Source organism: Panicum virgatum, chromosome 7N, assembly GCF_016808335.1.
Source record: "Panicum virgatum strain AP13 chromosome 7N, P.virgatum_v5, whole genome shotgun sequence".
In the NCBI taxonomy this organism is placed as follows: domain Eukaryota; kingdom Viridiplantae; phylum Streptophyta; class Magnoliopsida; order Poales; family Poaceae; genus Panicum; species Panicum virgatum.
In genome coordinates this window covers 3,266,412-3,285,216 of record NC_053151.1, presented here as the reverse complement: position 1 = coordinate 3,285,216, position 18,805 = coordinate 3,266,412, and the positions used below count along the sequence as shown (strand labels likewise).

At 43.4% G+C, this 18,805-nt stretch overlaps 1 long non-coding RNA gene across 1 annotated transcript; it reads right to left on the bottom strand.

Moving 5' to 3' along the window:
- Positions 1 to 563: 563 nt before the first annotated feature.
- LOC120680588 lies at positions 564 to 2,398 on the bottom strand. Its single transcript, XR_005677733.1, has 3 exons — positions 2,340 to 2,398; positions 1,607 to 1,656; positions 564 to 831 (listed from the first exon to the last, which is right to left on the bottom strand). It is a non-coding gene; the product is annotated as an uncharacterized LOC120680588 (long non-coding RNA).
- Between the last annotated feature and the right edge of the window lie 16,407 nt (positions 2,399 to 18,805).

The following is an 18,805-nucleotide window of genomic DNA, read 5'->3' as shown; positions in this document are numbered from 1 at the left end:
TTGTCCATTACAAGAAACATTAACTCTTGGATGTAATTTTCTGGTCGATCAAGGCTATATTTGTAGGTTAGATCAGGAAAGAGGACTGAAAGCGGAGATATATCATTCAGTTCCCCTTCGGTGTCGGCTTTAGCAGATAGGGTAAAAGTCATTGCAGCTGAAGCTAGCGATGGTTCTTTTTCTGATGTTAGGGAAAATGATGTTCTCACCTAGGCACTTGAAAACCCTAAGCATCAAGGTCGAGTTCAAGGAGTGTCTAGTTCATCCAGCTGGCAGAAAGGTTTCAGTGAAGAATTTGTTGGGATGTATAAGAAAAAGAGATTAGTAATGTGAACAAGGAAGAGAGAGTGGGTGAAACATTCAAGCTAGTTGTGGAAATGCTACGAGGTGCAGGCGTACCAATACCGTCTGAAATTATCAGTAGCCCCCACCAAGGATGGAAGAGTAGTTGTGGAGAGGTGGAATAGATCAGACCGGATCCATCACCCATTCAAGACACCACTAGTTGAATGCCCGTGCGTTGCTACGGGAGTAAAAAAATCAAATGTAAAAAGATGTAAACCTGCCAACAAATAACAATATTCATAGTATATTCATCGATAGTAGAGAGTAGTTTAAAATGACCAAGAGTTTCAGGTCTTCTCTAACAGGCCAAACCGATAGAAGCTAAATAGCTCAAGCACTATAGCGGATACAAATTCCAGAGCATACAAACTGTGATCCGACGGGCATAACAGTGGACATCAGGTTTGCCTTGGAGTGATCCGACAGGCAGAAACCACCAGCATCAAACCAGAGCTGATCAAAGGAGCCCTTTGGATTCCTGCAAGCCTGAAACATCGTCACCTCCTTCAGTGAACATGCTAATGTGCAATCCTCATATACCGCTACACAAATCAACTCAAATAGTAGAGTGAAGATTCTTCCAGCACCATAAAAAATATACAGATTAGCCTCACAGCTTATGGATAGGGATCAATGCAGCATTCTGAAATCAGTTTAAATTCTCTTGACAACTTGTTGGCTACTAACTGATAGGAACAAAGAAGCCGGAAAAAGATCAAAGTACTTGAAACCTGGCTCAAGTACATCGACATTAATATGGGAACTCAGGTAACAGTTCGTACAGATGAATTTTGCAATAGATCATGGCACTATCAGAAAACAAGTCTGAATAAATACATAGTTGATTGATTACTGCAGGGTTTTATGTAGCGTGCTGGTTCTAACATGCACAGAAAGAAGCTAGTACAGACCCTAAAAAATTTAGGTAGCTGGTTCTAACATGCACAGAAAGGACCCTAAAAAAATATTTTGTCTCTACTGCTAGAAAATTCACATGACCTGGTGGACTACAGATATATAGCACAATAGGACAAGCTAAATAAATAGAAACCTTGAACTTTTGGTTTGTATTATGAGTATGCTTAGTCCAGTACAAGCTGCTGCAATGGCAGCTGAAAGGAGAATGCACGATGATTTGTGGTGTGGCTCTTTTATGTTGGGTGCTTATTAGCATCATAAAAAAACTAACTGCAATTGATCGTTCAATTGTGAAACCCAAACGCATGCACGTACAATAAGATACCAGAGCCTGTCCTATTACCTGGTGCAGAGGTGAACGGTAGAGCGACATGCCACTACACGAGCTCTGATCTGCCGAGCGCAAATATTATTTGTGAGCATATACATGTATCTTGAGATATATTAAACTAAACTATACACATCAGACGCAAAAAGTAGTAGATATCTTAGGAAAAGCAATGGCTCACGGACAAAGCAGCACTGCACCATCGCAAATCTATAAGTGTGCAGTAAGAATATCCAGTTCAGAATGATTCGGTATTACACTCAATTCACGCACCAGTTATCAAAGTAAAAATCCTCACGTTCATCCAAGAAGATCAAAAAGGCGCATCTGAATTACACAACCGTAAACCAAAAGTAACTGAATATAGCACAAAGGCTAGATGAGTTCAGCTTACAGCCGGTGGAATTCAGACCCAAGCAAAAACTGTTCTACCCATGGCCCGTGCGTTGCCATGGGTGTCAAAAAAATTTAAATATGATAATAGGAGAAAAAACATGATTATCATCAGACTCTAGAATCTTCATGATCTTGACAAAAATAATATTTTAAGCTGGTTAACAAAGAGCCTTTGGTCACTTGAGAACTTATAGTTTGTATAAACATCTATTGGTTAGACTTTCAAATCTCATGCAGTCAATTAAGTCATGGGTGTTCAAAGCAGGCAGCAAACAGCCTGTTCTGAGTGAAATCTAGGATAGTGTAAAGAAAGTAAGCAAACCCTTTGAAGCCGGGTTCAGTGAAATCATACCTCTCAATAAGTACACAGCCCAGGAGCCAGAACTTCAGTCTTCTGATCCTCTTTAAATCATACCTCTTTAAATCATACCTCTCAATGATTTGGGCGATGATGAGGTTGACTTGGTGGTTGGGCACCAGTTTTTGGCAATGAGAACCTCGGCCCTTGCAGTAGGGTATCAATTGGGTGGTGAGGAGCTCGATCCCTAGTAGGATGGCGTCGATTTTGGTGGTAGGGGGGAGGCAAGTACCTACGGCAGATGCAGAGGCAACCTCCAGTGCTCTTGTAGTCATCCCCAACCTGCAGATGCATTTGGATGCTGCATGAAGAAAAAAAATGCATACCAACCATCATGTTGCATTAAGTGACTCCCATTGTTGCATGAGGTAATTTTAGATGTTGCATGGTTAATTAAGAGGAGCAACATGTGACTTTTTTTATGTTTCGGCTATTAATTTTCTGATGTTCCAGGAGGTAATTTTTGTTGTGCACGGTCAGATGGAGGCTGTAAGGAACATGGCCCCATTAGGCCATAGTTTTGTGATTTTGGTGATTGAGTAACAACAAAATCAATGGGACTAATGAGTTTGTCAAGTGAACAATTATAGATCCCAGGGATGAAGTAAAAAGCCCAAGCAAAATAAAACACGAAGAAAGAACTCAAATAAATGATGAAATGGACGAGTTCAACAGAGAACAGCTGCACCGGATGAACCGACACAAGGGCACCGGTCTATCCGGTGAGCGTCGGATAATCCGACGCAAGGGCGTCGGAGAAACTGGGCTGCACTGGTGCGAAGCTACGTGGAGAAAGCCAAGTGGGACCGGATAAACCAACGGTGCCAAGTTAGAGCGTCGGAGCATTGACCGGAGTATTGACCAGAGGCATTGTCAGTCGGGTTGAAACAAAAGCTTTCAGGACCAGATGAACCGACGGGCACCGGTGTAATGCGTCGGAGCAATGACGTCAGCAGCAAGCTGAAGATTTCTTCAGCACCGGATGAACCGACGCACGCCGGATGAACCGACGACCCCTGACCGGTTTATCCGGTGACACCTACATCACTCGTCAGAAGACCTAACGGCTACTTCAGGGCGCAGTGTGACCGGATGAACCGGTTCCCTACCGTCGGACTATCCGGTGCCTGGGCAGAAAATTGGGTAACGGCTCTAAACGGCTCTCTCGTATTGGTGGGCTATATATATACCATCCCCCGGCCATTTCATGTTTGCTGGAGTTCAGGAACATCACACCCATACCTAAGAACATCTCCAAGCCATCCAAGAGCTTAGTGTTCATATCTTTAGTCCTTAGCACACTTTGAGAGTGTTGTGTAAAGGTTAGCTCTTTAGAGAGTGAGAGAGTAAGGCTTTGTGCCCTTGTGCTGTGGTTCTTTGTTAAACCAACAAGATATCTTGGTGTGCCAGTTCCTTGGAGTTTTGAGGCTCGCTGGCAACGTCAACGACCCACGGACTTGGTGTGGAGCGGTGTGGACGATCTTGTGCGGGGGACGTGGAGACCCCTATCCTTTGTGGAGAAGCTCCTTAGTGGAAATCGGGATCAAGGTGACCGTGTTGACTCGGTGTCCCCGGGAGAGACTTGATTGCCGAGAAGTAATACTCTTAGTGAGTGCTTCAACAACGTGGATGTAGGTGTGCCTTTGTGGCTAACCGAAACATGGGATAAACACCCGCGTCAAGGGTTTACTTCCTCCTATCCCGCTCTTTATGTTTCCGTATTTCTTACTAGCAATCTTTTTGTGCCTTTACTTTCATAGAGTAATATCTTGATAAGAAAGGCTATAGGCTACTAAACTCGTTTCAGATAGGGGTTTCACAATAGAACAACCATAGTTGCACATATAGATAGCATATTTTAGTTTAGTATTGTACAATTTAGTTGGAGCCATATGTTAAAATTTTAACTTGCCTAATTCACCGCCTCCCCCTCTGAGGTTAGAGCTCCCGATCCGGTCCTTCAATTGGTATCAGAGCCGTGACTCACCTCTCTCACAAAGAAAGCCAATTTCATTGGCAATTTGTGTTTACCGGCTCATTTGATCGGTTATGCTTCACCGCCTAGTGAGTTAGCTCTTTGGGGAAGGGATGGATTCATTAGGACGTCCTCCATGTTTTGATGGCACAAGATTCCAATGATTGAAGATTTTGATGCAATCACACCTCCAAGCAAAGGGCCTAAATGTTTGGAGAGTAACGAGTGAGGGAGTGAAAAGCAAAAGTCAACAAGAGAGGCAATATGATGCTATTGCTAAATGTGCTATTTTGAGCTCTCTTGGTGACACCGTGTTTAACTGTGTGTTTGCTTGATCAAATGCTAAAGATTTATGGAAAACTATTAGTGAGAATCATGAAGGCACAAAATATGTTGCAAATGAAAATTATCATGTTCTTATTGATAAACTAAATAGCTTCAAGCAACTTGATGATGAGAATGCCGAATCTATGTACTCACGGTTGAATATTCTTGTGAATGAGATTAACTCTTTAGGTGTGAAGAAAATTGATGATATGGAGTTCATTCGCAAGATCATTCACTCATTACTGAAGTCCGACTATGATTTGGTGATCACAATTTTTTATGAGAAGGAAATCAACACCTTGACACCAAATCAAGTCCTTAACAAGGTGATCGCCCATGAGCTACGCCATGATATTAAGCCAAGAGCGCCACCTTCTTCACCAACACATAGTGTACTTGCATGCAAGCAAGTCAAGATGATGGCCATCAAAGGTAGCTCAAGTGAAGAGGAAGAAGAGGAGGCATGCCAAAGCTCCTCAAATGATGAAAAAGAGCCAATGAACCCCAACCTCTACAAGCAAGTCAAGAAGATGAACAATTGTTTGAAAGAAATCAACTCAGTGGGGTATATGGTCTTCCTCAAGAATGGACCTCACCATCAATTTATGAAGGTTGAGAAGAGGTTCAAGAAGAAGAAAGAAAAGAAGGAGAAAAAGTCTCAACATGAGCCCTTCGTCATTTTTGGTGAATGGATAAGCAGTGGTGAAGAATCAAGCGCAAACTCAAGTGATGAATCAAACAAGAAATTCACCACCCGCACCAACATGGGATCATCATCAAACACTTGCCTTATGGCCCAAGGTATGGAAAGCGATGTAAGTGATGATAACTCTGTTTTTCCTTCATATGATGAGCTTCTTGAACTAGTTCATGAGTACCAAAAAGTTATTAAGAAGCAATCAAATGAAATTGAAAACCTTAATGCTCTTAATGATCTTAATGCTATTTTCGCTACAAATTATGAAAATTTGTCATGTAAATTTAAATTGCTTAGCGAGAAGCATGAAGAGCTCAAGTTAAAAATTGAGAGCATTAATGATGCTAATGACTTTTTGGAAACCAAGCAATCTACCCCTAGTACAAGCTCAAATTCTAAAGTAGATGCTTCAACTTCTTGCTTAGATTTAATTAATGAATCTAACCCTTGCAATGAGAAATGCTTTTAGAATGTTATTGTAGAATCATGTGATGATCTCATTGCTGACTTGGTGTGGAGCGGCGTGGACGATCTTGTGCGGGGGACGTGAAGACCCCCATCCTTTATGGAGAAGCTCCTTAGTGGAAATCGGGATCAAGGTGACCGTGGTGACTCGGTGTCCTCGGGAGAGACTTGATTGCCGAGAAGCAATACTCTTAGTGAGTGTTTCAAAAATGTGGATGCAGGTGTGCCTTTGTGGCTAACCGAACTACGGGATAAACACCCGCGTCAAGAGTTTGCTTCGTCCTATCCCGCTCCTTACGTTTCCGCATTTCTTACTAGCAATATTTGTGTGCCTTTACTTTCATAGAGTAGTATCTTGATAAGAAAGGCTATAGGTTGCTAAACTCTTTTGGGATAGGGGTTTCACACTAGAACAGCCATAGTTGCACATATAAATAGCATGTTTTAGTTTAATATTGTGCAATTTAGTTGGAGCCATATGTTAAGGTTTTAACTTGCCTAATTCACCCCCTCCCCTTCTTAGGCTAGGGCACCCGATCCGGTCCTTCAGAGGCCTTCCCCGATCTGTACACGAGGTGTTGCATCAAGTGATTCTTTGTGTTGAGATAACCTTTGTTCAGTGTTTCAGACTCGATTCTTTATGTCGCTGCAAAGTGAATTTAGATGTTGGGATTTTTAATGTTGCAACACGTGAATTTGGATGTTGCATTAGCTTTTTTCCACGTCACCACAAAGTGAATTTAATTGTTTTTTTAGGGAACTGGAGGGGCAAGCCCCTACAGAAAAATTTTACTAAAAACAAAGAAGTTCTGTACAAAAATTATAAGAGGAAAAAAGGAAAAGGAAAAAAGAAAAGGAAACAAAGAGGAAGAAAACTAAAGAGAGTTTAGCCAGGATAGCATATCATCTGCTAGATCTGATCGGGCTCTGAGAGTAGTGAGCTGAAATTCTTTGAAAAAGTAATCTCTGCAGTCTTGAACTGAGGGGCCAATATTCTTGAACGTCCAGTTGTTTCTTGAGATCCAAATGCTCCATGACATGATAATGAAAATTTCCATTGCAAAAGGAACCTGCAGTTGTCTCTTGATACTGGAAAAGAATTGAAAAGGAGATCTTGTTCTAATGAAAGTAATACCAATACTCTCCCAACAGGCTCTAGCAAAATTGCATTTAAGGAATAGGTGACTAACAGTTTCTCGTCTTTGGAGAATACACATTTCACAGGTTATTGAATCAAGGGCCATATTTTTCCTTTGAAGAAGATCTTTAGGGCTCAGCCTGTCCTTAAGCAACAACCAGAAGAACACTTTGTGTTTCATCTGACATTTATTTTTCAAGTCCAGAGGAGAGCTGGATGGACAGTTTGGTGGCCAATCAAAGCTTTATATGCCCTGTTTGCAGAGAAGTTGCCTGATCCACAAATATAGGTCCATTGATCAGTTCCTTCCACTCTCTCCAAATTTTGAACTGAAGTAATAACTTCTAGCAACTGCTGGTGGGCTGGGACAGATAGGGGCCGATTAAAATTGTCAAGTAAACTGGTGGCAGTAAATTGACTGAATGAAATGCCAGGATTCCTTGCAAATGACCTGAGCTTGGGGTAGACATGTTCAAAAACATTTCCATTCCATAAGTCCTGCCAGAATAAAACTGAAAAACCATCGCCGATGTTGACATGAGCAATTCCTTTAAACTGATCCAAGAGCTTGACTACATCCCTCCACCAAAATGAGCATCTCTTTTGCTGACCAGGTAAGCTTCCATTGCTGTAGTAATTTTCCCAAACTAAATGCACCCAGGGAATGTCTGCTCTATTGAAGAATTTGTTAAGGAACTTTAGGCGAAGGGCATCATTATGCGTTGAGAGGTTGATGACTCCTAAACCTCCTTCCCTTTTTGGCAGACAAACCATTGCCCAAGCAGCTTTGGGCGGCTTGTTAGAGTTAATGTCTGAGCCATGCAAAAGACAGTGTTTCCTATATCTGTTAATTTGCTTAATGACACCCTTATGGAGCTTCAAGATACAAAAGTGAAACATAACCGTGGATGTGAGTACAGTATTCACCATCTCCAATTTTCTGGCCTGGCTTAGGAAATTTGAAGTACAGATAAGGTGCCTTTCCACTCTTTGAACTAGAGGTAGCAGGTCTTCAATTCTGGGCTGGCAGGTTCCAAGGGGGATTCCAAGATAAGTGAAAGGAAATGATCCTTTTTGGCAGCCAAAGAGATCAGACAACTGGTCCAGCTTATCTTGAGACAAATTAATGGGGAGCCAGATGGACTTATTATAGTTCACTCTGAGGCCAGAAGAGCTAGCAAAAATTTGAAGAATTTCTTTAAGGACATTCAGTTGAGTCGGGCAGGCCTCCATCACTAGGAGGGTATCATCAGCATATTGGACAATTGGGAAGTTAGTTCCAGCATGTTGAGAGATTGGTAGATTTAGTCTTCCAGCATCCTTGGCATTGTTGACGAGGGTCTGTTGTTAGGTTGATCTCCACCGGGCCAGTCCAACGACTGGGCCGAACCTTGACTCGCGTCCTGATCGGGGACGCCCAGCCCAAGATGAGGCTGGTGAGCCCCCGTCGCGCAGCCCTATAAAGAGGAGGTGGGGACTAGCTGCTCTAGACACGAGGTTCACCTGCCGTCACTATTCCCCACCGTTCAAACCCTAACCCGATCTAAAGGGAGGGACTGTTAGTGACGGGAAGCACCACCGGCTCGCCATCGACTACGTCCAGGCACCGCCACCACGACGTCTCTGCACTGCGCGTCGCTGCCCTAGCGCAGAACGCCACCGACAAACCTGCAGAGTCTACCAGCAAGGTATTTCTTCTACAGAAAGGGAGTATAACCCATCGATCTACTCCTGGAGACCCTAAAGATTCTAACAATGGTATCAAAGCAAGGTTTATCGAGTAGATCGATTTGGGAAAGAAAAGGATTTGTTCACGAATCGAATGGAACAGAAACAAAAGGAAGAATCAATTCGATGCAAATCTAAGAAACACAGTCAAATCCAAACCCTAGCAAGAAAGAGGGGCCGCAGACCTACCAGGGTCTTGCCGCCTACCACTGCCGTTGCACGGCACAGATCCACCCGAGGCGCCGGCGCAAGACCACGGCACCCCTGGTGAGAGAGAACCGCCGCTCCCGGCTGATGGCGCCGTGCGCGTGCGGGCAGGGGCACCGACGCGGAGCTACTCAACAGCGGCACCCTCACCCTCCGGTGAGAGCGCTCGCCGGCGAGGGGGCCCGCGGTGGTGTCGTACCTTCCTCTGGCTGCCATGAGCGGCCACTACTCAGAGAAAAGAGGGGGCCTGCGGCAGCGCCGAGTTTTCTCCGGTCGACAATGGCCGCGTCCACGTGCCGGCGCCGCGCGAAGGGGAGGTGGAAGGAGAGAAGTGTAGGAATATGGGGTAGCAAAAACAAAAATTTTCTACTGCATAAACTAGGATTACTGCAGTTATAGATCACGGGATTACCACTAGACGTGCGGTTGTGGAACTTCTGTAGCGCGTCGGTGTAGTGCAGATGGAAGCCGGCAATGCAGTTGCGTGAACCACCTCACGAACGGCTCGTCCTTGTGCAGCAAGCGCATCACCTCCACGAAGTCCACATGTACGGGGAGAAGCGCCGCGATCCGGACTGCTAGGTCCGCGAGGGCGACCTAGGGCTTGGCGCACAGGAGGGAGGGGGCGGTACTATAGCAGGGTACTGTCCACGCGCGAGAAAAGGCTAGGGTTAGGGTTTTAGGCGCCCCCTCCTCTGTTTATATAGCCCCTTAGGTGGGCTGCCTTGGACCCCACCTTGGGTGCCCCCTCTTGGGTCTAAATGGCCCATTAGGGCACCTAAGCCCAGTCTAATTCGGATCTCATCCTTATCAGGCTTCTTTCCCTTAAGTGTGTGACCCTATAGGCTCACATACGAATAGACATGGCCCGAGTACTCTTACTCGGCCCAATAGTAGACAGTGGCCTCTAGCAAGACATGTCAACTCCTATGCGCACGTAAAGATCATATCAGACGAGCCGCTACAATATCATATACATGCTGTTCTCTTTGCCTCACGATATTTGGTCTACCTTAAAGCCGACCATTCTTTCTCGATCCTGTGATTCGGAATCCTTGGTTAACTCTTAACCCTAGCTTGGCCATGCATTTCTTGATCCGAATCTCTCGAGGGGCCCAGAGATATCTCTCTCTCTTATAGAGAGGGACAAATCCCATCTTGACCGACTATGTTTAACAGCATGCTTCTTGACAGACCCGAAAGCCACCTTTATAACTACCCTGTTACGGTGTAGCGTTTGATGGCTCCTAAGTAAGTCGGTTCACATCTTGAGTACATACGACGATCTCAGGTCTTAGGACTTATCGTACATATTGTGTAATGAGAAGTCATCATCTCGTGTTGGGTCAGTTCTGTCTCATGTCTCACATGAACCCACATTATTAGTTTGACATCCCCATGTCCATGACTTGTGAAACGTAGTCAATCAACTAATACATGTGCTAGTCTAATATTCATGTGTGTCCTCACATGAACTCTGACTAGGAACATTTTAGAATATCCATACATATAAAGAGTTTCACAAATACTTCACATAAGCATTAATCAATACAAGTTGTCATCCATGGATATTCAAGGAACACTTTGTTAATCATGAATACAAGGAAATATGATTGCCTCTAGGGTATATTTCCAACAGTCTCCCACTTGCACTAGAGTCAATCTAGAATGTATCTAATACCCATTGCTCTTGTGTGCCTCTCATGATTGGGCTGTGGAAGAGGTTTTGTCAACGGATCTGAAATGTTCAGGTCCGTGTGTATTTTTCATATCTTGATCTCACCCCGATCGATGAAATCTCGAATGAGATGAAATCGCCGCATAACGTGTTTGCTCTTCTGGTGATTCCTTGGCTCCTTGGCTTGTGCAATGGCTCCACTGTTGTCACAGTAGAGATCTAGCGGGCTAGAGGCATTAGGGAACACACCAAACTCAATAAGGAACTTCCTTATCCAAACACCTTCCTTCGCAGCTTCCGAAGCTACGATGTACTCGGCTTCTGTTGTAGAATCAGCCACCGTCTCCTGCTTGGAACTCTTCCAGCTAACAACACCACCATTTATTGTGAACACGTAACCTGATTGGGACTTTGAATCATCTTTGTCAGTTTGGAAGCTAGCGTCGGTGTAACCCATTACAACGAGCTCTTCCTCACCTCCATAGACCAAAAACACATTCTTAGTTCTTCTTAAGTACTTAAGAATGTTCTTCACAGCTGTCCAGTGACTCTCACCCGGATCAGACTGGTATCTGCTTGTAACGCTTAGAGCATAAGAAACATCTGGACGGGTACTTATCATTGCATACATAATAGATCCAATTGCCGAAGCATATGGAACTTTGCTCATGCGATCCCACTCATCAGTTGTCGTAGGATACTGACTCTTGCTAAGATGTATGCCATGTGACATAGGCAAGAACCCTTTCTTCGCCTCTTCCATGTTGAACCGTTTCAACACTTTGTCAATATAAGTATCCTGGCTTAATCCTATAAGCCTCCTTGATCTATCTCTATAGATCTTGTTGCCCAGTATGTATGTTGCTTCTCCTAAATTCTTCATCGAAAAACTATTTTTCAATGAAGTCTTTACGGACTCAAGCATAGGAATATTATTTCCAATCAGCAGTATGTCATCTACATACAGGATTAGAAATGCAACAGAGCTCCCACTTTCCTTCTTGTAAACACAAGCTTCTTCTTCGTTTTTAATGAAGCCAAACCCTTTGACTACTTCATCAAAACGAATATTCCAACTCTGAGATGCTTGCTTTAATCCATAAATGGATTTTTGAAGCTTGCATATCTTTCCAGCATGTCAGATTTCTATTAAGGAAAGCTGTTTTGACATCCATCTGCCATATTTCATAATCAAAATATGCAGCAATAGCTAGAATAATCCGAACAGATTTAAGCATCTCTACGGGCGAGAAAGTCTCGTCATAGTCAACTCCGTGAACTTGTCGAAAACCTTTTACGACAAGTCGAGCTTTATAGATATGAACATTTCCATCCATATCTTTCTTCTTCTTATAGATCCATTTGAACTCGATGGTTCTCACACCATCAGGCGGGTCTATCAAGTTCCAAACTTGACTTTCCTTCATGGATTCTATTTCGGATTTCGTGGCATCTTGCCATTTGTCAGAGTCAGGGTCTGCCATCACCTCTGCATATGTTGCAGGCTCATCATTGTCTAACAATGATAATTCCCGCGCTGCGCGGAGCCTTGCTGACCTTCGTGGTTGCGGAGGTGCTTCTGTTGCCATAGGCATCTCAACTTGTTCAGCTACATTAGCGTCACTTGTAGAGTCTTGTCCTATTGGCTCATCTCGAACTTCTTCGAGTTGCACCGTTCTTGCACTTTTCTCTCCTTTGAGAAACTCTTTCTCTAGGAAAACTCCATTATGAGCGACAAACACTTTGCCCTCAGATTGATTGTAGAAGTAATACCCTAAGGTCTCCTTTGGGTATCCCACGAATATGCACTTATCCGATTTGGGTGCAAGTTTGTCAGACTGGAGTCGTTTGACATATGCTCCACAACCCCAAATCTTTAGAAAAGACAAACTGGGAGTCTTGCCAGTCCATATCTCATATGGTGTCTTATCTACGGATTTTGATGGCACCCTATTTAATGTGAAAGCTGCTATTTCTAGAGCGTAACCCCAAAACGATAACGGTAGGTCCAACTGGCTCATCATTGATCAAACCATGTCCAACAGAGTTCGATTACGTTGTTCAGACACACCGTTTCTTTGAGGTGTTCCAGGCGGCGTAAGTTGTGGAACAATTCCGCAACTCTTTAGATGATTGCTAAACTCGTGGCTCAGATATTCACCTCCACGATTAGATCGTAAAGCTTTAATTTTCTTGCCACACTAATTTTTAACTTCACTCTGAAATTCTTTGAACTTTTCAAAAGTTTCAGACTTATGCTCCATCAAGTAGACATAGCCATATCTACTCAAGTCATCAGTGAAAGTTATGAAGTATTGGAATCCACCTCTAGCAATCGAGCTCATTGGTCCACATACATCAGTATGTATGAGTTCCAGTAAGTCCGATGCTCTCTCTGGAAAACCTGTGAATGGCGTCTTAGTCATCTTGCCTAGCAAACAAGCTTCGCATGTCTCGTATGATTCAAAATCAAACGAAGTTAGAAGTCCATTCGAATGGACCATCTTCATGCGTTTCTCGCTTATATGGCCCAAACGACAATGCCACATGTAGGTAGGATTCAAATCAGCAAGCCGAGGCCTTTTAGCATTAATATTACAGATAGGTGAATCATCAAGATTTAAAACAAATAGCCCATTCACAATGGATGCAAAAACCACAAACATATTATTCTTAGAGATAGCACAACCATTGTTTTCACTCGCAAAAGAATAACCATCCTTCATCAAACATGAAGGAGACAGAATGTTTCGACTCAAACTAGGAACAAAAAAACAATTACTAAGCTCCAAGACAAATCTTGACGGTAGGTGAAGTTGCATCATCCCGACGGCCACAGTAGCAACTCTTGTATTATTGCCGACGCGGAAGTCAACTTCTCCTCTTTCAACGCTTCTACTCTTTGTCATTCCCTGCATTGAATTGCATATATGAGCAACCGATCCGGTATCAAATACCCAAGAATTAACATAAGAGTCAGCGAGAAATGTTTCTGTAATATGAACAACAAGCGTACCCGAGGTGGTAGAACGGTTCTTCAACGAGGCGAGGTACAGCTTGCAATTCCTCTTCCAGTGTCCCTTCTCGTGACAATGAAAGCACTTATTATCTGCAGCTGGTCCAGGTTTAGCCTTGGGTGCAGGGTTTGGCTTAGGGTTCACAACCTTAGCCTTGCCCTTCTTCTTCCAAGAAGAATCTTTCTTCTTGAAAGCAGGCTTGTTCTGGACAGCCATCACATGGCCGCTCCTTGTGCTCTTCTTGATGTCACTGTCTGCTGTCTTGAGCATGCCACACAATTCAGTCAGGCCCTTTTCAGCCCCATGCATATGGTAGTTTGAGATGAAGTTCCCATAGCTTGGCGGTAAAGAGGCGAGAATGAAATCAGTGGCCAACTCTTGGCCAAGTGGGAAGCCCAGCTTCTCCAACCTCTCTGTGTAACCAACCATCTTGAATACATGCGGACCCACTGCAGCGCCTTCTGCCAGCTTGCTCTCGACAAAGGCCTTGGACACATTGAACCTTTTAGTCCTGGCCTGAGTTTGAAACATGTCTTGAAGCGCCACGATCATATCGTGTGCCTCATGGTTTGTCTTGAACTGCATCTATATGTCAGGTTCCATGCAAGCGAGCATAAGACAGCTTATTTCAAGGTTGTTGTCATAAGCCTTTCTGTAAGCAGTCTTTTTCTCAGCAGGTGCATCATCAGCAGGCTCTTCTGGTAATGGGGTATCTAGAACATCTTCCTTTTTCTCTGCTCTGAGAACAATTCTCAGGTTGCGGATCCAATCCGCATAGTTAGTCCCATTCAGTTTGTCCTTCTCAAGGACCGAACGCAATGAAAAGGATTGGGTGTTATTGCGGACCATGGTCTACAACAAAATAATAATGCAAAATACTAAGACAAACATATTCATGATGGAGTAAATGATATTAAGCAATTAACAGATTTTACTCCCACCAAAATCAATATCCCTCTATTGATTCTTAGCGATTCAAGACCCCACAACTATCAAGTCGACTAGTGAGCTTTAGCATCACCGCTAGAAGACTAGATAGATCGGTAAGCAACTCTTTCCTAATCATATCACATATGACTCTTGTTGTTGGGTGACATCTCCATGTCTCGCTCCCAACCTTTATGCCCCTAGGTCCTTAACCGTTAAGATGACCTTGTCAAGCTAACCAACCCTTTATGCGTGCATGTATCCGATATAGCCTGTCTAGTCAAGGAAAACCAGTGGCACCCTAATTTCATAGACCCACCACCAATCGTACAAGACATGTGACAGTGCAAGGTTTAGTTGGTAGGGCATGATAGCTCGAAGTTTGTGAGGGATCATTCTACTTCTACTATGACGCACGTAGTAGTAAAACGTTAAGCACATAATTGTGAATCAGTATGGCCCTTGTTCTTCTGGTGATCTCCATCTCCATAGAACTTGTTCGCCATGTAGATCTCCATCTTCATGGAACTTGTTCACCATATTGATCTCCATCTCCATGTACATGTGCACCATCCTTAATGTGATGAAAACTCCAAGAACTAGAAATTGCTATTACACCTAATAGCTAGTAAATAAAATTACATTCACGACTTGGATCATCACAGGTTGGCATGCATGCCATTACATCAAATGCAACAATTCATATGGCTCCGGCCAAATTGTCATAATCATGACACGCAGGTCATGAAACAATTACACACATGCATCACATACATATAGAGGCCATACCGATCACAAAACCTGCAAAACAGAGTTATGCGATTCCGACGTCCGAACTTAAAACGGCAAAAACTCTATCTTCTGGGCCGAATTTCGCAAATCTAAATTTTGTGAAAATAGAAGTACTATTCTAAACCAAGTCTAACTTTTTCTGCAGATACAAATCGATATAAAGTTCGCCTAAATCCGAGTTCGTATGCAAAAGTTATGACTGTTTTACTGTAAAACACGCTTTTGCAACAAAACGGAATTTGCAGTAGATCCAATCTACTGCTCTATGCATCTCATGCATCTGGCTTATGCCCTAAGTTTCGATTCGACCAATCACATTGATCTCCAACCGCAGCGACCGGGTTTATGTGCATCACTTAACTCCGATGGCGGAAAACCGACCGATAGGAGTATGTCGTTGCACAACCTTTGCAGCTAGTTTACGAAACAAGGTCATAGATCGATATGAAACTACGCATATCTCCATATGCACATATCTGAATCTATAACAAGACAGCACTAGCTCTTGATACCGCTGTAGGAATATGGGGTAGAAAAAACAAAAATTTTCTACCGCATAAACCAGGATTACTGCAGTTATAGATCACGGGATTACCACTAGACGCGCGGTTGCGGAACTTCTGTAGCGCGTCGGTGTAGTGCAGATGGAAGCCAGCAGTGCAGTTGCGTGAACCACCTCACGAACGGCTCGTCCTTGTGCAGCAAGCGCAGCACCTCCACGAAGTCCACACGTACGGGAAGAAGCGCCGCGATCCGGACTGCTAGGTCCACGAGGGCAGCCTAGGGCTTGCCGCACAGGAGGGAGGGGGCGGACTGTAGCAGTGCTACTGCTCACGCGGGGGTACTGTAGCAGGGTACTGTCAATGCCGAGAAAAGGCTAGGGTTAGGGTTTTAGGCGCCCCCTCCTCTGTTTATATAGCCCCTTAGGTGGGCTGCCTTGGGCCCCACCTTGGGTGCCCCCTTTTGGGCATAAATGGCCCATTAGTGCATCTAAGCCCAGTCTAATTCAGATCTCATCCTTATCAGGCTTCTTTCCCTTAAGTGTGTGACCCTACGGGCTCACATGCGAATAGACATGGCCCGAGTACTCTTACTCGGCCCAATAGTAGACAGTGGCCTCTAGCAAGACATGTCAACTCCTATGCGCACGTAAAGATCATATCGGACGAGCCGCCACAATATCTTATACATGCTGTTCCCTTTGCCTCACGATATTTGGTCTAGCTTAAAGCCGACCACTCTTTCTCGATCCTGTGATTTGGAATCCTTGGTTAACTCTTAACCCTAGCTTGGCCATGCATTTCTTGATCCGAATCTCTCGAGGGGCCCAGAGATATCTCTCTCTTATAGAGAGGGGCAAATCTCATCTTCACCGACTATGTCTCACAACATGCTTCTTGACAGACCCGAAAGCCACCTTTATAACTACCCTGTTACGGTGTAGCATTTGATGGCTCCTAAGTAAGTCGGTTCACATCTTGAGTACATACGACGATCTCAGGTCTTAGGACACATCGTACATATTGTGTAATGAGAAGTCATCATCTCGTGTTGGGTCAATTCTTTCTCATGTCTCACATGAACCCACATTATTAGTTTGACATCCCCATGTCCATGACTTGTGAAACATAGTCAATCAACTAATACATGTGCTAGTCTAATATTCATGTGTGTCCTCACATGAACTCCGACTAGGAACATTTTAGAATATCCATACAAGTAAAGAGTTTCACAAATACTTCACATAAACATTAATCAATACAAGTTGTCATCCATGGATATTCAAGGAACACTTTGTTAATCATGAATACAAGGAAATATGATTGCCTCTATGGCATATTTCCAACAAGAAGGGGCCTGGCGCCAGCTAGGCCGCCGGTGAGCGCGTGGCCGGCGAGAGGCGTGCACCGGCGCCGCCGCCACCTCCTCCCAGCCAAGGGCCGCCGCCGCTCAGAAAGAAAGGGAACGGGAAAAATGAGTCTAGGGTTTTGGGGAAGAGCCGCGGCCGTCGCCGAGTTTTGATGCGGCGACATCCACGGGGAGCCGTCAGATTTGATTCGACGGCCAGGATCGGCCGGATCTGTGCAGGCCAAAATGAGCCCAGGGGGAGGAGGCGGTGCAGGGCCGCGCGCGCGCGATGCGCTGCTGCTGGGCCAGACGCCCAGGCGGGTGCTGCGCGGAGGCAAGCGAGCCAGGCCGCGAGCGAACGTGAGCTGGGCCGCGTGAAGAAAGGACCGCGAGCCAAATTTGCAGTATGGGCTGCAAAGCACAGCAAAGAAATTTTACAGTTTTCTATTTATCAGAAGCTTTTTGAATGGTGTTTTTGATGATTTTGATTGTAATTTGTTCTCTATTCAATTTTGCACCAACGTGTATATTGTTTAGAGAATAAAGAGCAAAACAATGCTTCTGAATATAGATTTTTCATGTTTCCGCTGCAAAGTTTTAAAGTTGTTGCTCTCAATTTTAATTCAAACCAACGGGAGCATTATTTTTAAGAGCATGATTAAAGAACTTACTTTGAGTAAGTTTTGTACAGTTTTATCTCTATTCAATTTTGAACCAACGAGATAAATTGTTTAGAGAGAAAAATGAGTACAAAGTATTCTTTCTGAAAAGAAAGAAAAGTTTTCCGCTGCCACAAAGAAAGGAAAAGATTTCCAATGTTATACTTCTTTAAATTAAGTCGGAACCAACGAGAAGATTTAATTGAAAGAATAGTTTAAAAGGTCTTAGTTTAGTTTTTTTCCTTGTGGGTAAAAGACACATTTAAAGTTTAAAAGACAGAAAAGCTTCGGCTGTTTAAAGTAAAAGTTGAGTTTTGGCATTATTCTGCCATTTGAAGTCTCAAAGTTGAGCATTACTGGAATCACAAAGATATTTCTCAAAGCAGAGAAATTTAAAGTTAATTATGGCATTGTTATTTTCTGACCAACATTGATGATTGCAGTATTATAATTTTTTCATGAATCATACCTTAAAGTTTAAAGTCTCTGGTAAATATTGCATCAAATTACCATTTTTTCGGTGAATAGATAAAGCACTGCTCCTGAACTAGAGAAAGGTATTTTCGTAGTTTGCGCTGCAATATAGTTGTTTATCCTATAATTAAATTTGAACCAACGGGAGAATTTATTTCTGAGAAGAAAATATATGGTTTTAAAGTTTATAGAGATTTCCATATGTTAGTTCCGTTTCTGCCCAATGGTGATATGAAATTAATGTAAAAGATTATTCTATTTCTGCCCAATGGTGATATAGAATTGAAAGTAAAGGAAAATTGTATATTTTCATTTTGACCAACGTTAAATTAAGACATACAATTCTTCCCAAGTAGAGAGAAATTAACAAACAAAAGTTGATTCCGATCAACATTATAGATAAAGTTTTGAGGTTACACAGCTGTATAGTTGAGGTTAAGAAAGAAAAGTGCTTGTTTCATTCTGACTTTTAGTTGATATGGAAAAGAGATGCAACTTATTCGGAAAGGTTTTTGGTTTTTCTCTCAC